Source organism: Lactuca saligna, chromosome 5, assembly GCF_052625555.1.
Source record: "Lactuca saligna cultivar CGN05327 chromosome 5, ASM5262555v1, whole genome shotgun sequence".
Classification (NCBI taxonomy): Eukaryota; Viridiplantae; Streptophyta; class Magnoliopsida; order Asterales; family Asteraceae; genus Lactuca; species Lactuca saligna.
In genome coordinates this window covers 47269065-47286758 of record NC_136421.1, presented here as the reverse complement: position 1 = coordinate 47286758, position 17694 = coordinate 47269065, and the positions used below count along the sequence as shown (strand labels likewise).

General features: G+C 39.1%; 1 non-coding gene across 1 annotated transcript; it reads left to right on the top strand.

Moving 5' to 3' along the window:
• The first annotated feature begins 17344 nt into the window (after window positions 1–17344).
• LOC144999274 (small nucleolar RNA R71) lies at window positions 17345–17451 on the top strand. The gene has a single exon (XR_013660788.1). It is a non-coding gene; the product is annotated as a small nucleolar RNA R71 (small nucleolar RNA).
• The last annotated feature ends 243 nt before the right edge of the window (window positions 17452–17694 follow it).

Sequence of the window (17694 nt, the reverse complement as noted above, 5' to 3'; positions counted from 1 at the left end):
CTACCGTCCACCAACGGTGTGACAAATACATACACATATCATTGAAACACTTGCAAGTGTGATTTTGTGCAGTGTTAAGACCTAATTCATATTACAATCCCAAGGTAAAATTTTCTTTTAGCAAGATCTAAGCCAAAATTCACAATTCCAAATTCGATGAATTGACCTATACCATGTTAAGACCTAATCTTAGGGAAAATATGGGACGAAACATTCCAATAGAACACTCACTCTTGTCCAGAGTCTTATATAAAACCTAAGAGTTACTTAGAGATATTATTGATATGTAGAATCCCAAAATTTCCGATAAATTTAAAATTTTTAAAACATCATAATTCATCCAATAAATGTATTTATTAAAAATAAGTTTAAAAAAACAAACCCAAGATGAATTCAAATTTCATAAACCATTACTAGTTGTAATTCTGAAATTAAAGTAACCATTAACCAAACCAAATTTAAAATTCTAATAATCTATCTTGAGCTATGTGTAAGGTAAAGCTCTTCCATCCTATGTACCTTAAACAATATTTTCCATCATTGGTCAGTTGTATCCTTTCCTTAACACCTTAGAGCATAAGGATGTTCCCAAAGTGTGGTTGCCATAATCTCTTCCGTGCATATCTTTTACGACTTATGTAGTCTTGTGACCCTCTAAGAATCTAAGGTATTGGCATGCCATGAAGTTCGTGTATATTTTTCCTTGGATTATTACTAATTGTGAGACCCTCATCTTGAATGCTCTGTCACTTTTCTTGTCTCTTAGGATCATGTCATTTTTAAGATATTCCACAATGGGTTGGATCCAAGATTTTGAGTATTGTATACGATCTTGAATTTTGGGATCCTCGAGTAGGATCCTGAGGAAGTGGTTAAGGGTCAAGATCTTCGACTATTTATGCTTTAGTTGTTTGATCATGGTCGTTGGGATCATCTAGTTTGTTGGATGGATCTTCTATTTCTGGGATCAATATATGGGTTATTGGAATCCTAACTCCAGATGGGATCCTTAGGGAGGATACTAGGTTGGCTAGTGCGTCTTCCTCATTGTTTTCTTCTCTAGGAACTTGGATTAGGCTGGAAGCTTCGACTTTGGAGGCCATTTGTTTTGAGGATTTGGAGGTATCGAACTAGTCTTTCACCTTTTACTACATTGGATCCATATTAAAATGATTAGTTAATAATAAGTAGTCAACAAATACATGAAGATCCTTGCCCAATTGTAAACCCATGATCAATGCTTCATATTCGGCTTTATTGTTGATTACATCGAATTCACAGCTAACTGATTGGGGTATGATGTCCCCCTGTGGTGATTATTTTAGTATGATCCCTAGCATGTTCCTCTAAAGTTTGAAGATCCATTAGTGAAGAGCGTCCATCTTCTTATGCTTTCTTCTTTTTCGAGTTCCTTGCTTTTTAACTCTGCTTTAGGTTGTAGATCATTAGTGAAATCAACCACAAAAGTCTGCTAGAGCTTGTGATTTTAATGTTGATCTTGGTTTATATTTGATGTCTGTAACTACATAAAATTTCAAACCACATTTTACATTTTAAAATAAAACACATTTATACCAATAATAAAATCAAAAAGATTTTACAATGTCAAATCATCAAATCTCATATCCAAAAATGTATATATATATATATATATATATATATATATATATATATATATATATATATATATATATATATCAAACCTCCAGGATCCTCTCAATCTATGGCACGTGTACAATCAAGTCGGCGCCTTCGCGTGATCCTAACAAGTACCTGAAACACATAATAGATAACACGGTAAGCACGAAGCTTAGTGAGTTCCCCAAAATACCACATACAACTCATTAGCCACTCAACGCTATAAATCTGTAAGACCCTCCGGTCAATGTGTCTCAGTGGGACGTTCCAGTCCCACAACTCTGATGGACCCTCCGGTCCTAACTTTGGGGACTATCCGGTCCTAACTTTGTAACTGATAATAACGCATGGCATAAATCACACAATGTAGGATATCACAACACTCAAATAAACACATAAGACCCACCGGTCACATACAACTTATATTACCACTCTAGGTATGTATAGTGAGAAGTCTCACCTCGTAAGCTAGCAAGCAAAAGTCTCGTACTCTAAAATCTTGAACTAGCCTCTACCTAACACATAGAATAATCATCTCTAATTAATACTCTACTCATACTCAAATACACCAAAGGTTGTTCTCTCTTTCTCTCTAACTCTTTGAATGGGTAAAAGATCATTTTACCCCTCCATGGTCTCCATTACTCATGTTGATTAAACCCTAAAATCAATAGAAGTCAACTCGAGTCAACATTCCAAGTTTGACTTGACTCACCAAGTGCACTCATGCGACTCATCGAGTCCACTCATTCCTCATAAGTCTCGTGAAGGTCTAGCTCGTCGAGTTAACCCCCAAATTGCTGAGCTATCACATGGTCCAGCTCATCGGGACAAACCCTAACAGACTCGTCAAGTCAGTTTAGGGACTCAGCGAGTCCCTTCGATCTGATTTCCCATTCAGAAAATTTAAGGCAGATCTATCACTCCAAACACTAGATCTACCATCCTAAGGCTCGACTGTCACGTAAAGATTCGATCTTTACGCTCATGCATGGTGGTTTTGCTCCAATATACCAATACATGTTCTCACAAGGTGTTAAACACCATACTCCTCACATAGATGAATAAAGTTGGGACCTTTGGGATCTAGGGATGTCACAACGTCCAGATCTGAGGTTTAAACCTATTGATAACTTAGTATTCTCGAAGTCCCAAATAAAATGTGATGAAAATCCTAACTTCTCAAACTCACGAGATCTAGCAAAATAAAGGGTAAAGATTCAAGATTTTTACCTTCCTCTTGAAGCTCTGGACAAAATTTTCTGAACCCCAACAACTCCTTTTTTTAGAAAGGGAACTTCCATAATGAGGATTTCCGGGCCAGCTTTCACGCACCGACTAATACCCCGCTACAAACATAAAGCTTTGCCTCATGCCCTGGAGTCTCTGTAGGCGAACCTCCATGGCCACAAGGGCTGAGTGGAAATCCTTCAAGATTAGCTTGGAGACTCTTTTAGCTCACTACACTCGTTTAGGGTTTCACACAGTAAGGTTAAGCAGCTGGTGAGCCAAAAATCAGGCTATAAGTGTCCTTATATAGGCCCCAAACCCGAGGATTTAGGGTTTCACTTCACAGCACTACTCGTCGAGTCGGCTCTCTGACTTGTCAAGTAGATTATTAATCCCACGTGGCACAACGCGACTCTACTCGAAGAGTTTTAGCACAACTCGTCGAGTTGCTCAATGGTCCTCAAAATAAATAATTCGATAATATACCTGGGAGTTTGAATGTTACAGTTCTCCCCCACTAGAATCAGGCTTCACCCTCGAAGTCATGCTCTGGAAATAGCTCTGGGTACTGCTCTCGCATCTCGGATTCCAGCTCCCAAGTCAACTGGAACCCTCTATGATGTTGCCACTGGACATGAACCAGGGGCACCTCTTTGTTCCTCAGTACCTTCACCTTCCAATCCAAGATTGTAATCGGCCTCTCAATATAATTTAGGCTCACATCCACCTGAATGTCCTTTAATGGCACCATTGCCATCTCATCGGCTACACACTTCCTCAGCTGAGATGTAAAGACGTAATTTTTCAACCAAAATTTTCATTTTTAAACCACATAATCACATATGATATATTACATGAAAATCATAAATGTATCAATGTTAACATAAATTCTCAACAAAAGTCAATTCCCAGAACCCTTAACATAATCATGCTGGTGTCTTCCTGTGATCCTCGGATGTACCTGAAACACATAACACATAACACGATAAACATAAAGCTTAGTGAGTTCCCCAAACTACCACACTAAAATAATTAGCCACTTGAGGCTATAGCTCTGGAAGACCCTCCGGTCAAAGTGCCTCAGTGGGACCCTCCAGTCTTACAGCTCTTTGGACTCTCTGGTCCGGTCTGGTTGAGAACCCTCCAGTCTCATAGTTTGTTGGACCCTCCGGTCCGGGTTATGTAACACAAAATATAACATACAATACATATCATAAAAACATGTTTAACTCAAGCAAGCACATAAGACCCTCTGGTCACACATAGTTACCACTCTAAGTAAAGTATAGTGAGAAGACTTACCTCGAAGTAAGCAAGCTAATACACCTCGTACACGAATCCAAATTAGCCTTTACCTAACACATGTGGTGATTATCTCTAATTAGACCAATTATACTAATAAGCTCCAACTAACCCCTCTCTAACTCTTGGTAAGGGTAAAAGACTATTCTACCCCTCTATGGTCTTCATTACTCATAATTTGTCCCAACTCCAAAAGTCAATGAAAGTCAACTTGAATCAACATCCCATGTTGACTTAACTCATCAAGTGCACCGGGAGGACTCTTCAAGTCCCCTCATTCCCTCAAAGAAATTATAAAAACCAACTCTACTCGCCGAGTAGACCCGTCTACTCGTCGAGTTGCAGCATGTTTAGAGTTTTTCGGGCAAACCCTAATCAACTAGTGGAGTCTGCTCATGGACTCGGAGATTTTATCCAGTCCATACTCCCATTTAGACATTTTAGGGCAGATCTATCACTCCAAACACTATATCTACGCTCCCTAGGCTCGAATGTCACGTAAAACTTTGATCTTTATGTTCATGCATGGCATAAATGCTCCATAATGTCATTACAAGCTCCAAGGAAGGTTAAATGCATGTGGACCTGCCTCTAACTCAATAAAGTTCAAATCTTTGGACTCTCAAGGCCTTCTCTTGTCAAGATCTGAGGTTCTAACCTCAAACCATGCACAAATAACTCAAGAACACAATATGGTTTAGGAGAAAACCCTAAAAACTCCCAAAAATGAGATCTAATGAATATGTGGAAAAGATGAGAGCTTTTTACCTCCGAATAGCAGCTAATGACAGAAGAATGGAAGATCCACAACTTTCCCTTTGTTACATCCACTAAACTCTTCCAATCCTTCCTCCAAAATGCACAAGAATGCTCAAAATTCTCTCTCTCTCTCTCTCTCTCTCTCTCTCTATCTCTCTCTCTCTCTCTCTCTCTCTCTCTACACAACGAAAGGTTCCGGTTAAAGTTTCTCTTTGTGAAGTGTGGCCGCCCAAGGAGGCTATAACTGCCTTTAAATAGGTCCGAAACCTAGGAATTTAGGGTTTCTCATTCCAGTGCCTACTCGGCGAGTATCCTCTTAGACTCATAGAGTAGGTCATTAAACCCTTGTGACCACGCGCGACTCGACTTGACGATTTATAGCATTAAATCGTCGAGTCGCTCTATAACCTTCAAAATTAAATATTCAAAATGATGTACCTGGGATTCCGGATGTCACAATTCTCCCCCACTAGAATCAAACTTCGCCCTCGAAGTCAAGCTCCACAAATAAGTCTGGATGCTGCTCTCGCATCTCTGACTCCGGTTCCCAGGTCAACTCGGACCCCTCCGATGTTTCCACTGGATCAAAACCAGGGGTACTTCCTTATTCCTCAGAACTTTGACCTTTCGATCCAAAATCGTGATCGTCCTTTCAATATAACTCAGGCTTGCATCCATCTGAATGTCTTCTAGCGGTACCACTGTCAACTCATCGGCCACACACTTCCTCAACTGAGACACATGGAAGGTGTTATGGATCTGACTCAACTTTGCAGGTAGCTTCAACTGGTATGCGACCCTGTCCACTTTGGCGGTCACTTTGAAAGGACCGATGTACTAGGGTCCCAACTTGCCCCGTTTCCTGAATCGGATCACCCTTTTAAAAGGGTACAAAGTCTCTGACCTGAAACTCAAGCTCGGATCGTCGCCTATCTGCATAACTCTTCTGGCGGCTTTGTGTCGTCAGTAATCTCTGTTTGACTTGCTGAATCTGCGCAGTGGTTTTAAGCACTATCTCTGTGCCACCCATCACTCTCTGTCCCACTTCTCCCCAGCTAATGGGACTCCGAAACCTTCTCCCATACAGAAGCTCAAAGGGAGGCATACCAATACTCGAAGGATAGCTGTTGTTGTAAGAAAACTCAGCCAGTGGTATGTAGGTGTCCCAACTCCTTCCGAAGTCCATGACACACGCACGCAACATGTCCTCAAGCATCTGAATCGTCCGCTCACTCTACTCGTCGGTTTGTGGGTGATATGTAGTACTGAAATGCAAGGACGTGCCTAATTCCTCATGAATCTTCTTCCAAAACCTGATGTAAAATGTACATCCCGATCCGACACTATCGATACCGGAAGCCCATGACGTGCTACCACTTCTCTCACATAGATCTCAGCCAATCTCTCCACAGAAGAGCTCTCACTATAGCAAGGAAGTGAGCACTCTTCGTCAATCGGTCCACAATCACCCAAATCGCGTCAACTCCCCGTGCAGTCCTTGGTAACTTGGTGATAAAGTCCATCGATATCTACTCCCACTTCCACTGGGGAATCTCAAGGGGCTGTAATGGACCATGTGGACACTAGTGCTCTGCCTTGACCTAGCAACAGGTCAAGAACCTCTCAACTACCCAGGCAATATCCCTCTTCATACAGGGCCACCAATAGTCTCTCTTTAGGTCTAAGTACATCTTAGTAGCCCCAGGAAGGATCAAGAATCTAGATCTATGCGCCTCCTCCAATAGTATACGCCGAGCTCCTCCCGTATAGGGCACCCAAATCCACTCTCAGAAAGTCATAAGTCCTCGGCTATCCATCACAAACTTGGACACCTGCCCAATGACCCGCTCCCTCTTGCGGTCCTATGGTTTCACGACCTCCTCTTGGGCTTCTTGAATGGTATCCAAGACTGGATTCATCACTGTCATCCTCATTAGAATCCCCGAAATCCTTATCGATTCGAGTATGGATCATGTGCTTTCAGTAGTATGTGTCCAATAATACCTTCCATACATACCCGTACTTTCCTCAGGAATCATTCTGCATCCTCTAAGTAACTACTCATGTCCTTTACCGCCCGATCCAATCACATATATCCTCTTTCAAAAGAATAAACACCGCTAAACAGTACACTAATTCCTCTGAAGCACCTCCTAGGCTTTCCTAGGATTCCCACCTTACTCTGTCATTGATTACTAAAGAACCCTTACTAATATCAGCTAACTAATTCATGAATACAGTTACATGCAACAAAACTTAAATAATTTCTTGAATAAAAGACCCAAACCCACAATGGTTAGACTCAAATGAGAGTTGTGCAATAGGGCCGAATCAATCATTCTAAAACTATTTAACCTTTGCAGTATGTAACATAATATATTCATTTAATAGTTAGCTCACATCAATATGGGTCCCACAAAGCACAAAGCAAGATACATTTGGGAAATAACACTCTATAGACCACAAAACATAAAAGGGATCCTCCAACTAACTTGCTTCTGCGAAGCTATGAACTTCTAATAGCACTATCGGCTGCCTTATGCATGCAAATTATACATAAAACGAGACCAGGTAGACTGTCGAATGAATGATTCTACCCTAAGCCAACAACCAAACAAGGAACAAGAAATATGACTAAATCAGTCCTTCTAGGGATATATTATCCTAATCATATATAATTTTTAAAGCATACACTTGGAAATCAATTCCACCAATGATGTATTTAAAACCAACTACTTTTAATCTTACTAACTTAATCACAAAGACAAACACATGAAAGGCAGTGTACTTATCGATTAGCAGTTTAGTTTAGGTAAGTAGGGTATCGAACACAGGGAACGGCAGATTAAACTAACTACTAGTATTATCTAAAAAAACAAATAATAAAAGGAAGAGTTTTCTCTAGTTTTATAAAACTAGAAACTTAAACAATTAACTAAAATTTAAACTATCGACTAAATAAGCAAGAATCAACTAAATTCAATAATAAAGAAGACTTCTGTTTAGGGTTGACTCGTTTGATCCTATGGTTGATTTTATGAAAAGTGCAATGGATTAATCTGTCTTTGGCTACCGATTAAGATGATTAGGTTCACGTTCGCTATTACTAATCCTTAGAAAACTAATTAATCTAAGCAGTGGCCAGTTGTCTAAATTAATGAATTTCCTAGATTATTTATTCGGGTTAGGTAAGACTTGTAATGGTTGATTGAATTGGTCTTTCAATTAACCTCTTGCTGATGGTTCGTCACACAAGCTCATACATTAGTTTTCCTATTCTCTATTAACCCTAGTTTCACGTTCGCTATTCCTAGGCATATAACCAAAAATCATATGAGATTAGCAATTAAGAGATTGCCATGCAACTTAATTACAGATTAATTAAGATTAATTAACAGGGAATAGTAATAACTAACACATAAGGGTCTTTAACAAGCTTAACAAAACAAATCACCAAATAAAGATAATCCAAATCATAAAATCAACACATAATCACAAACTTTATCTTTCCTAAACAGAAGAAAATAGGTTTAGTTCATGATTACAGCAAAACTAAAGTCAAAAACGAATTCTAGTAAATCAAACATGGTTCAACTTAAAGAATAATAAAAGTAAACTTGAATATTTCCTTAATCTTCTCACAATTGGATCTAGGGTTTATTCTCTGACTCCCAGCACTTGAATACGTCTTCTAATCGTTGCTTCTCTCTAGGATTTCATTCTAGAAAATTGGGTTATGATCAGGTTGTCTCTTTTTATAGGTTAGACGCGACTCGTTGAGTCCATGGGATGACTCGTCGAGTCCCTCATTAAATTCCCGTGCCCGGAAAGGTAAGGATTCTTCTTGCTTCGAGAACCTTCATGGGAACTCATCGAGTCAAGGGTCAACTCGCCGAGTTCCTTGTTATTTTGGCTCTTTTCTTTGTTCTTTGATTCCCAAACTCCCAATAGCCATTCCAGCTTCCTTTTGCTTCCTAAAGAACCCCCATACTCTAAATACTCACAATCCTCATAAACACTCGCCCACTTCTTTTGAACAATGCTCATTTTATTCATCCCTTCGAATCCATCCTCAAAAAACTCTCTTAACCACAAGGTATTTTTGGTCAAGCAACCCAAGCATACATAATCTAGAAAAAAATTACAACTTCTTTCGATACCACTAAGGAGCTCTTTTGATAATTTGATCTTGATTTCTTTGAATTCACCACCTTCTTTGATTTGTGGTATCTTCAACTTTTTGAATCTTCGGAATTTTGATCTTTTTATCTTCACTATAACTACTCCAAAATTATTACAACTTTTCTTGTAATTCTCTCTCTTTTTTATAACATGTAACTCACTTTTTTTCTCTCAAAACCCTACATGCTTAAGCAGGGGCGCTCAACTTCAACATTTATTGGTTAAAGATAAAATTTTCCTGGATACATTTCTGGTACACGATGCTAAACATATTGTATCCCTCAAACTAAGCGAGGTTGTGTTTTTATCCCATGATTTCACTAGAATAAGGAGGCCATAAATGCACTATAACATATTTTTGGATCAACTAAACATTTGGGTCCTCATAGAATCATCAAATATAATACTCGCATGATCCCTAATTTCTTTTTACCAAAGTTTTCTAATTTAGTCCTAGCAATTTTTATTCAAAAATTTCAAAATTTTCAAAATTTAACTAAAATATTAACTAATGTAACCAACCCCCTACCCCCACACTTAATTTATGCAATGTCCTCATTGCATACTATGCATGATAAAGAAAAATAAAATAAAGACGGAATTGGAACAAACTCCCCAGGGATAGCAGTTGCGAGGTTGATCTTCTTCATTTAAAGCTCCATCTTCAGCTGACTTTAGACATGGGAACAGCTTATCCATGCCTCAGTTGTCATATCACGTATGGTTGAAAGCTCAAAAACACAAGAAAATTCTAAGAAACCTCCAGGAATCATACTTCATAAGTGCAGCCAATTGCCGTGTGAGATAATATCAAATCAGCAAGTTGAGATGAGAAATTTGTATGCATTCATCGAGTTAATAGACAGACTCGCCGAGTTGATACGCGAAAATGCCGAAACCAGGTTTTTTACACTAGGACTCATCAAGTTGGATAAGTGCACTCGGCGAGTCCATCGTTGTATGGAAAATTTGTCATCTTTTTAAACAGATGTGAGAATCACTACAAAGCCTTTCATGCAAACAATTTTCTTCAGTATTTAGACACTTTTAAGACTTCTCGTAAACACTGGACTCGATACTCAAACTCACTTCTCTCGTTCACTTGTACTCGTCGTTCCTAGCACTCTCGATGTCTTTTGTTTTCAATCCCTAGCATCCAAATTCTGAAATGAAATTAAACAAACAACCACTCGAGCAATCAAAAGTCCTAAACTACTAGTTCAAACATCAAATAAAAATTGTTTTTCTTAAACACAACCAAAAATAAAAAGATAAATTATTCTTCATCTTCCGCATCCTCATCATCATCATGCACCGCCCGGCTTCCATTAGCTCCTGCCCTCCTTTCCTCAAACCGTTCCTCCCATGTATGAATGTATGGGTAATTACCCCCATCAATGTGTTGGAGTTGAAAATGATTGAATAATTGGACATGTGATTGGTTGCTAAAATTGATCCCCTTTGTCAAATAACTTTGGAGCCGCCTCATTTCCACATTGTACCAATCCATAGGTACATCGTCCTCGACCGGGATCACTGGTGGTTCCTCTGGAGCTTCCCGTTGGCGTCTCCTCGCATTCCTTCTGGTCCCTCGTGTGCTATCACCGGGTCATCATTGGGAATGGAATAGTGGCCCCCTCCATAGTCTTCGATAATCTTTTCCCTCCTAAAAAGCGTAGGATTAAAAGGAGGGATTGGAACCTCCATCAACATGTCCCACGCCCCTGCATTCATCAAACCATAGGACTTAGCCAGGTGGGTGACGAACATCCCACCATTTATTTTTGTAGTCTTCCTGTCCTTGACCGCCCCCTCGCTTAAATATGCGGCTATGCAATACAGGATGCATCAAAAAGTGTTAGAAGTAATAAGACTCCATAAATAGAATACATCAAGGGTAGGGACTTTGTCATCATCTTTCCTTTGGTTGATGGTGCTTGAGATAAGACGGTGAATCATTCGGTGGGTCGGGGATCGGATGCTCCCTTCTTTAGCAGATTTTGCAATGTACATCTTGTTGGTGATAGTATTACACCAAAGATCACCCCTTACTCCATCCGGAAAGACTTGGTTGCAATGCTCCAAAAATGTACAAAACTCAGGAGTATTGACCAATTATTGGTCATAAATCCCAAGTCTCCAAGATAGCTCCACCATACTGCATTGGTGGTATTCCCCACCAAGGCAAAATTTTATGTTCCCGGTATTGTAATAGTCATTTCCTCCCCGGAAAGAAATTGTTGAGAAAAACTCCCAACATAGCTCTTGATACACCGACTCTTGAATTCTGAATAGCCGGTTCCACCCATCACATGTAAGAGAAACACCATTGTGGTTAAATGTTTTGACCAAGTAAAGTGCTAACTCCTCTTCGTATCGTGCTCCACCCAACCATTCCCAATCAAGTGAATTAGGCACATAAATCTCTTTCTTCTTCAATTCATCAAGTTTTTTTTCTCCACCTCCTCATCATAGAATCGGAATTGATGCGTGGAAAAGTCAACCAAGGGTGAGAACCTTGGCTTCTGCGGGAGATTTGACCGAAGCTGAACATGTTTCCTGCACACACAATCCAGAGAAACACAGAAGTATATAAAAAAACATCTATTATGTATTACGATAGGACTCGTTGAGTCCATGAATAGACTCGACGAGTCTGATGAACTGCACGAGTCAGTCGGCGAGTCTGTGAGATTTCACCCGTGAAAACTCAAAATTAGTTTGAGGGTTTGTCCCGAAATGTGTATGAGGCATATTAATTGAAGAACATTCATCCAAAACACCACAATTCAGTCAAAATCAAAACCCTAAAAAAAATCTAAAATTCCAAAAACGGGTGTTCTAACAAATTAATACTTCCAAACATCTAAAAATCATGACTTTAACAGCAATATAGAAGAAATTGTGTACCTTGTTTGATGAATTTCGAAAAATGAAGAGAAAGTTGGAAGAAGGTGATGAATGCTTGAGAGAAAGAGAGTGCATGGCGAGTATGTCGGTTGTGATGTGTTCCAAATGAGGGTTAAAACCCTAGTTTTACCGGATGTAAAAATGATTTATTATTTTTTTCAGTAAATAAAGTCGACTCGTCGAGTCTGACCCATACTCGACGAGTCGGGTCGCGGAACTCAACCATATTACTTTGTATGGACTCGTCGAGTAAGATAACAAACTCGGCGAGTCTTGCTAAGCTGTTCAACAAAAACTGAAATTTTATCCAAAAAAATTTTTTTTTTTATTTTTTTTTAAGATTGAACCACACCTCACACTCAGGCCTTACTTGCCCTCAAGCAATCAATTGCAGATAATTAAGAAGAATTGGAAAAAAAAATTCTAAGAAAACCTAAACAAAAAATAAAATGAGAAAAGAAAGCAAACTCTCGTAACGGGTTGCCTCCCGTCAAGCGCTTCTTTTTTGAGGAGTCGTTAGCTGGACTCCTTCCCGCTCTACGTTGTTGCGGTTTCCTCTAAATCCAACATTTATTTAATTCTTTCATCTTGTGCAATTCCTTCTTCGTATCTTTTAACACGATGCCCATTTACTTTGAAACTTGATCCATCTTTGTTCCATAACTCAATCACACCATAAGGATAGACATGCTTAACAGAAAAAGGCCCGGTCCAACGAGTGCGTAATTTTCCCGGAAAAATTTTAAGTCTTGAATTGAATAATAGCACCTTGTGTCCTTCCTCAAACTCTTTATTTCCTTTCAACCTTGCATCATGCCATCTTTTTGTCATGTCCTTATAAATCAATCAGTTATTATAAGATTCATTCCTCATTTCTTCTAGAGCATTCATTTGCAAGAGTCGATTTGCACGTAACTCGTGTGGCTCAAAATTACAAGTTTTCAAAGCCCAATTAGCCTTGTGTTCAAGTTCCATAGGTAAATGATAATTCTTTCCATACACTAATCTATATGGTGTGGTTCCAATTGGTTTTTTAAACGCGGTCCTAAACGCCCAAAGTGCATCATCTAATTTATCCGCCCAATCTTTTCTATTGTACCCCACCGATTTTTTCAAAATTCTTTTCAATGCTCTATTCGTAATTTCGGTTTGTCCATTGCATTTTTGATGATAAGGCGTGGAAAATCTATGGCGTACTCCATATTTTTGCAATCCTTTTGCGAGTTTTTCATTAGCAAAATGGGTTCCCCGGTCACTAATTAATGCTTTAGGCACTCCAAATCTTGAAAATAATTTCTTTAAAAATTTCACCACCACTCTTTCATCGTTTGTTGGTAATGCTTGTGCTTCTGCCCACTTTGACACATAATCTACCACCACCAAGATATATTTGTTGCCCTTAAATGAAGGAAATGGTCTCATGAAATCTATACCTCAAACATCAAAAATCTCACAAACTTGAATATTCAATTGGAGCATTTCGTTCCTTGCCGATATATTCCCCATTCGTTGGCAAGCATCACATTCTTTTATTTAAGTTGTTGCATCTTTAAAAATAGTTGGCCAATAAAAACCAGAATCAAACACTTTTTTAGCAGTGTATTGTACCCCATGATGTCCTCCAGCAGGTCCATTGTGGCAGTGTCCCAAGATGTCTCTACTTTCCTTGCCAAATACACATCTTCTTATGATTTCATCCGCACAACTTCAAAAAAGATAAGTTTTGTCCCAAAAATAATATTTAATTTTAGCAAAGCACTTTTTCTTTTGTTGATGGGAAAGGCCTTTTTGGAGGTAATTGTCGGCTAAGTAATTTGCATTGTCTGCATACCATGGTTTTTCACTCACAATCACCATCAAATATTCTTCGGGGAAGCTTTCTCCAAAACCCATGTTGTCTTTGTCTTCCTTTTCTAGGTTTTCTAATCTAGAAAGATGATCGTCTGCAACATTCTCCATCCCCTTTTTATCCTTGATCTCGATGTCAAATTCTTGAAGTAAAAGTACCCATCGGATCAATCTTGGCTTTGCATCCTGCTTGGCAAACAAATACTTAATAGCAGAGTGGTCAGCAAAAACAATGGTTTTAGATAAAATTAGATAAGGGCAGAATTTGTCAAAAGCATACACCACGACTAGTAATTATTTTTCAGTTGTGGTGTAATTTTCTTGGGCCAGATTCAAAGTCTTGCTTGCATAATAAATGGGTCGAAAGTGCTTATCAACCCTTTGGCCAAGTACAACTCCTAATGCAAAGTCGCTCGCGTCACACATTATTTCAAAAGGTAGGTTCCAATTTGGGGCAATAATGATCGGGGCATTAGTTAATTTTTCTTTCAAAAATTCAAAAGCCTCTAGACATTCTTTAGTGAAATTAAATGGTGCATCATTTTAAAAGTAATTGTGTTAGAGGTCTAGTTATTTTAGAAAAATCTTTTATGAAACCGCGATAAAAACCCGCGTGACCTAAAAAACTCCTAATTCCCTTTACATTAGTGGGTGGAGGTAATTTAGAAATTGTATCTATTTTTTCCCGATCAACCTCAATTCCTGCTTTGGATACCTTGTGGCCCAAGACTATACCCTCTTTAACTATAAAGTGACATTTTTTCCCAATTAACGACTAAATTGGTCTTTTCACACCTTGCAAGCATTAAATCAAGGTTAGCAAGACAATCATGGAAGGAAGAACCAAAAACATAAAAATCGTCCACAAAATCTTCCATGAATTTTTCCACCATGTCATGGAATATGGTCGTCATACACCTTTGAAATGTCGCAGGTGCATTGCATAACCCAAACGGCATGTGGCAATAGGCAAAAGTCCTACTTGGGCTAGCAAAAGTAGTGTTTTCTTGGTCAATTGGGTCTATGGGTATTTGGAAGTACCCCAAAAATCCGTCTAAGAAACAATAGTAGCTATGGCCAGACAATCTCTCAAGCATTTCATCAATAAAAGGTAGAGGAAAATGGTCTTTACGAGTGGCATAGTTTAGCTTTCAATAAACGATGCACACTCTCCAATCGGTTACCGTTCGTGTCGGAATAAGCTCGTTCTTCTCATTTGTTACGACCTTCATCCCGCCTTTTCTGGGCACCACTTGAACAACACTGACCCATGGACTGTCGAAAATAGAATAAATGATCCACGCATCTAAAAGCTTTACTACTTCCTTCTTGACCACTTCTTGCATGTTCGGGTTCAGTCTTCTTTGGTTTTGCACCACCGGCTTTGCTTGTTCTTCAAGATTAATCTTGTGAGAGCAATAAGAGGGGCTTATTCCCTTGATATCGGTGATACTCCATGCAATGACACTCTTTATCTTCTTTAGGACATGGACTAATGCTTCTTTTTCAGATTTGGAAAGGTCAGAGCAATTATAATAGGTTTTTGATCAGCTTCTTCCAGAAATGCATACTCTAAATGATCAGGTAGAGTTTTAAGGTATGATTTTGTGTTTTGTGCACTGCACACGTCGAGTCAATACAGGTGACTCGTCGAGTCTGGGTGAAATTTCTCATCTGATCGTGATTCCTCGTATGGACACGTCGAGTCTGTGGTGGCGACTCAGCAAGTCATAAATTCTGCACTTTTGAGTAAAGCATCGTAGTCAGCTTATTCAAGCAATCTCTCTATCTCTTTAAGGTCCCTTTCAACATCAAATTCTTCTACAAAAGTTATAGAGGAATTGTTCGTCTCGCCTTCTTTCCAATCTTCTATTAGTTCGTCTATCATATCTATGGAGAATGTCGTGTCATCACTAAAACTTGCATGTTTCATTGCTTGATCAACTCCAAATGTAACCGATTCGTCACCCACCCGCAGGGTGAGTTTGGAATCTCTCATATCTACTATGGCATCCATGGTGTTAAGGAAAGGTCTTCCAAGTATGATCGAGACTTGAGGATCCACTTCCATGTCTAGTATTATAAAGTCCGCCGGGAATATGAACTTATCCACTTTTACCAATAGGTCCTCGCATATTCCTCTTGGAAATGTCACTATTTTATTTGCTAAATGTATTCCCATTCAAATTGGCCTTGGCTCCGGAAGGCTTAACTTCTTAAAAAACGAATATGGCATGATATTTACACTTTCCCCCAAATCCGCTAATGCATGTATGGTTGCCAAATTCCCGAATTGACATGGTAATGTCAAGCTTCTCGGGTCACCTTTCCTTTTAGGCATTCTGTTTAGCATGGCGGCTGAATAGTTTTCATTAAGAACTACCTTTTTCACATCTTCCATCCTCTTCCTATTAGTAAGGAGTTCCTTCAAGAATTTAGCATACTTAGGCATTTGTGCAACCGCCTCGATAAAGGGCATATTAATTTGAAGGGATTTTATGTGTCCCAGGAACTTTTGATAATCCACATCATGTTTATCTTGTCTAGCTCAGCCTGTAAAGAAATGTGGAGGTTGATAAGGTTTTACAGGAGGTTCCTTTTTCGATTCATGCTGGGGACTCATCGATTCCATGTCATCGACTCGGTGAGTCCCGTCGGGTTTTGGAGATTTCGGGGATTTCTGCTTTTCTGGGATTTTCATCTGGAATTGGGATCAGAGGGGTAATTATCTTCCCACTCCCGGTTGTTACGATATTTATGTGTGCACCTCTCGGGTTGTGTTCGGTATTACTTAGAAGTCCACTCAGTTGTCTTTCTTTTATTTGTAGTGCAAGTTGGCCCAATTGTTTCTCAATATTCAAAATCGATGCTTGCTTGTTTCTAAGCATGGTTTGTTGATCTATCATCATGTTTTGATGTTCTTTAATCATGCCTTGTTGCTCCTTTAACATGTTTTGTTGTTCTTTTATCGCAACACCGGTTCCTCCTTTTGATAAAAACCCCTCTCTTTTTGTTTGAACTTTTCCTCCTTAGCCTTTTTATACTCGTCATACAGGAGCCACTCTCTTTTTGGTTTTCGCCAATTTTCATCAAGTCCGTCGTTACTTGAATAAAGTACTTGAGCCTTCTTATTTCAATTTTCTTCCAAGTCACAATCCCTTGTGAGGCGAGGTCCATTACAATTCTCAGATCCAACTTGAATAGCATGGATTGTTTGATGCATTTTAGCCATCCTCCTATCTAGATTGTCTAGTTTAGCCATCATTTCCGCCATGCTATCGTTGACCGTGTTCACTACCCCCTACTTACTTCATTTCATGGGTTATGATATTCTCTAGAATGTTTAGAGAACTCCTCAATTAATTTCTTGATCAGAGGGGGTGGCTTCTTTGTGAGTGAGCCTTGCGAGTCAAGTAATTGCCTTGTTGTGACATTGACTCCATCATAAAAGATGGAAACTTCTTGTTGGCTATTAAGGTCATGGTGTGGGCAATTTCTTAGTAAAATTTTGTACCTTTCCCATGCCTCATAAAGGGACTCTCTGGGTTGTCGTTCAAAGTTGGCAATAGCTTTCTTTAACTTGACAATTTTAGAAGGTGGGCAAAACTGGTCAATGAATTCTTCTTTCATTTTAGCCCATGTAGTGATAGATCCGAGAGAGAGTGACGTGAGCCAATCTTTTGCAACACCTTTTAATGTAACTGGAAGCATGCGAAGCAGCTGGGTCTCACGAGGCACATTTGGAACATTAAAGTAATTAGCTACATCATTAACTTCATCCAAGTGTTTATAAGCATCATCGTTGTCTTTTCCGAAAAGGGTATC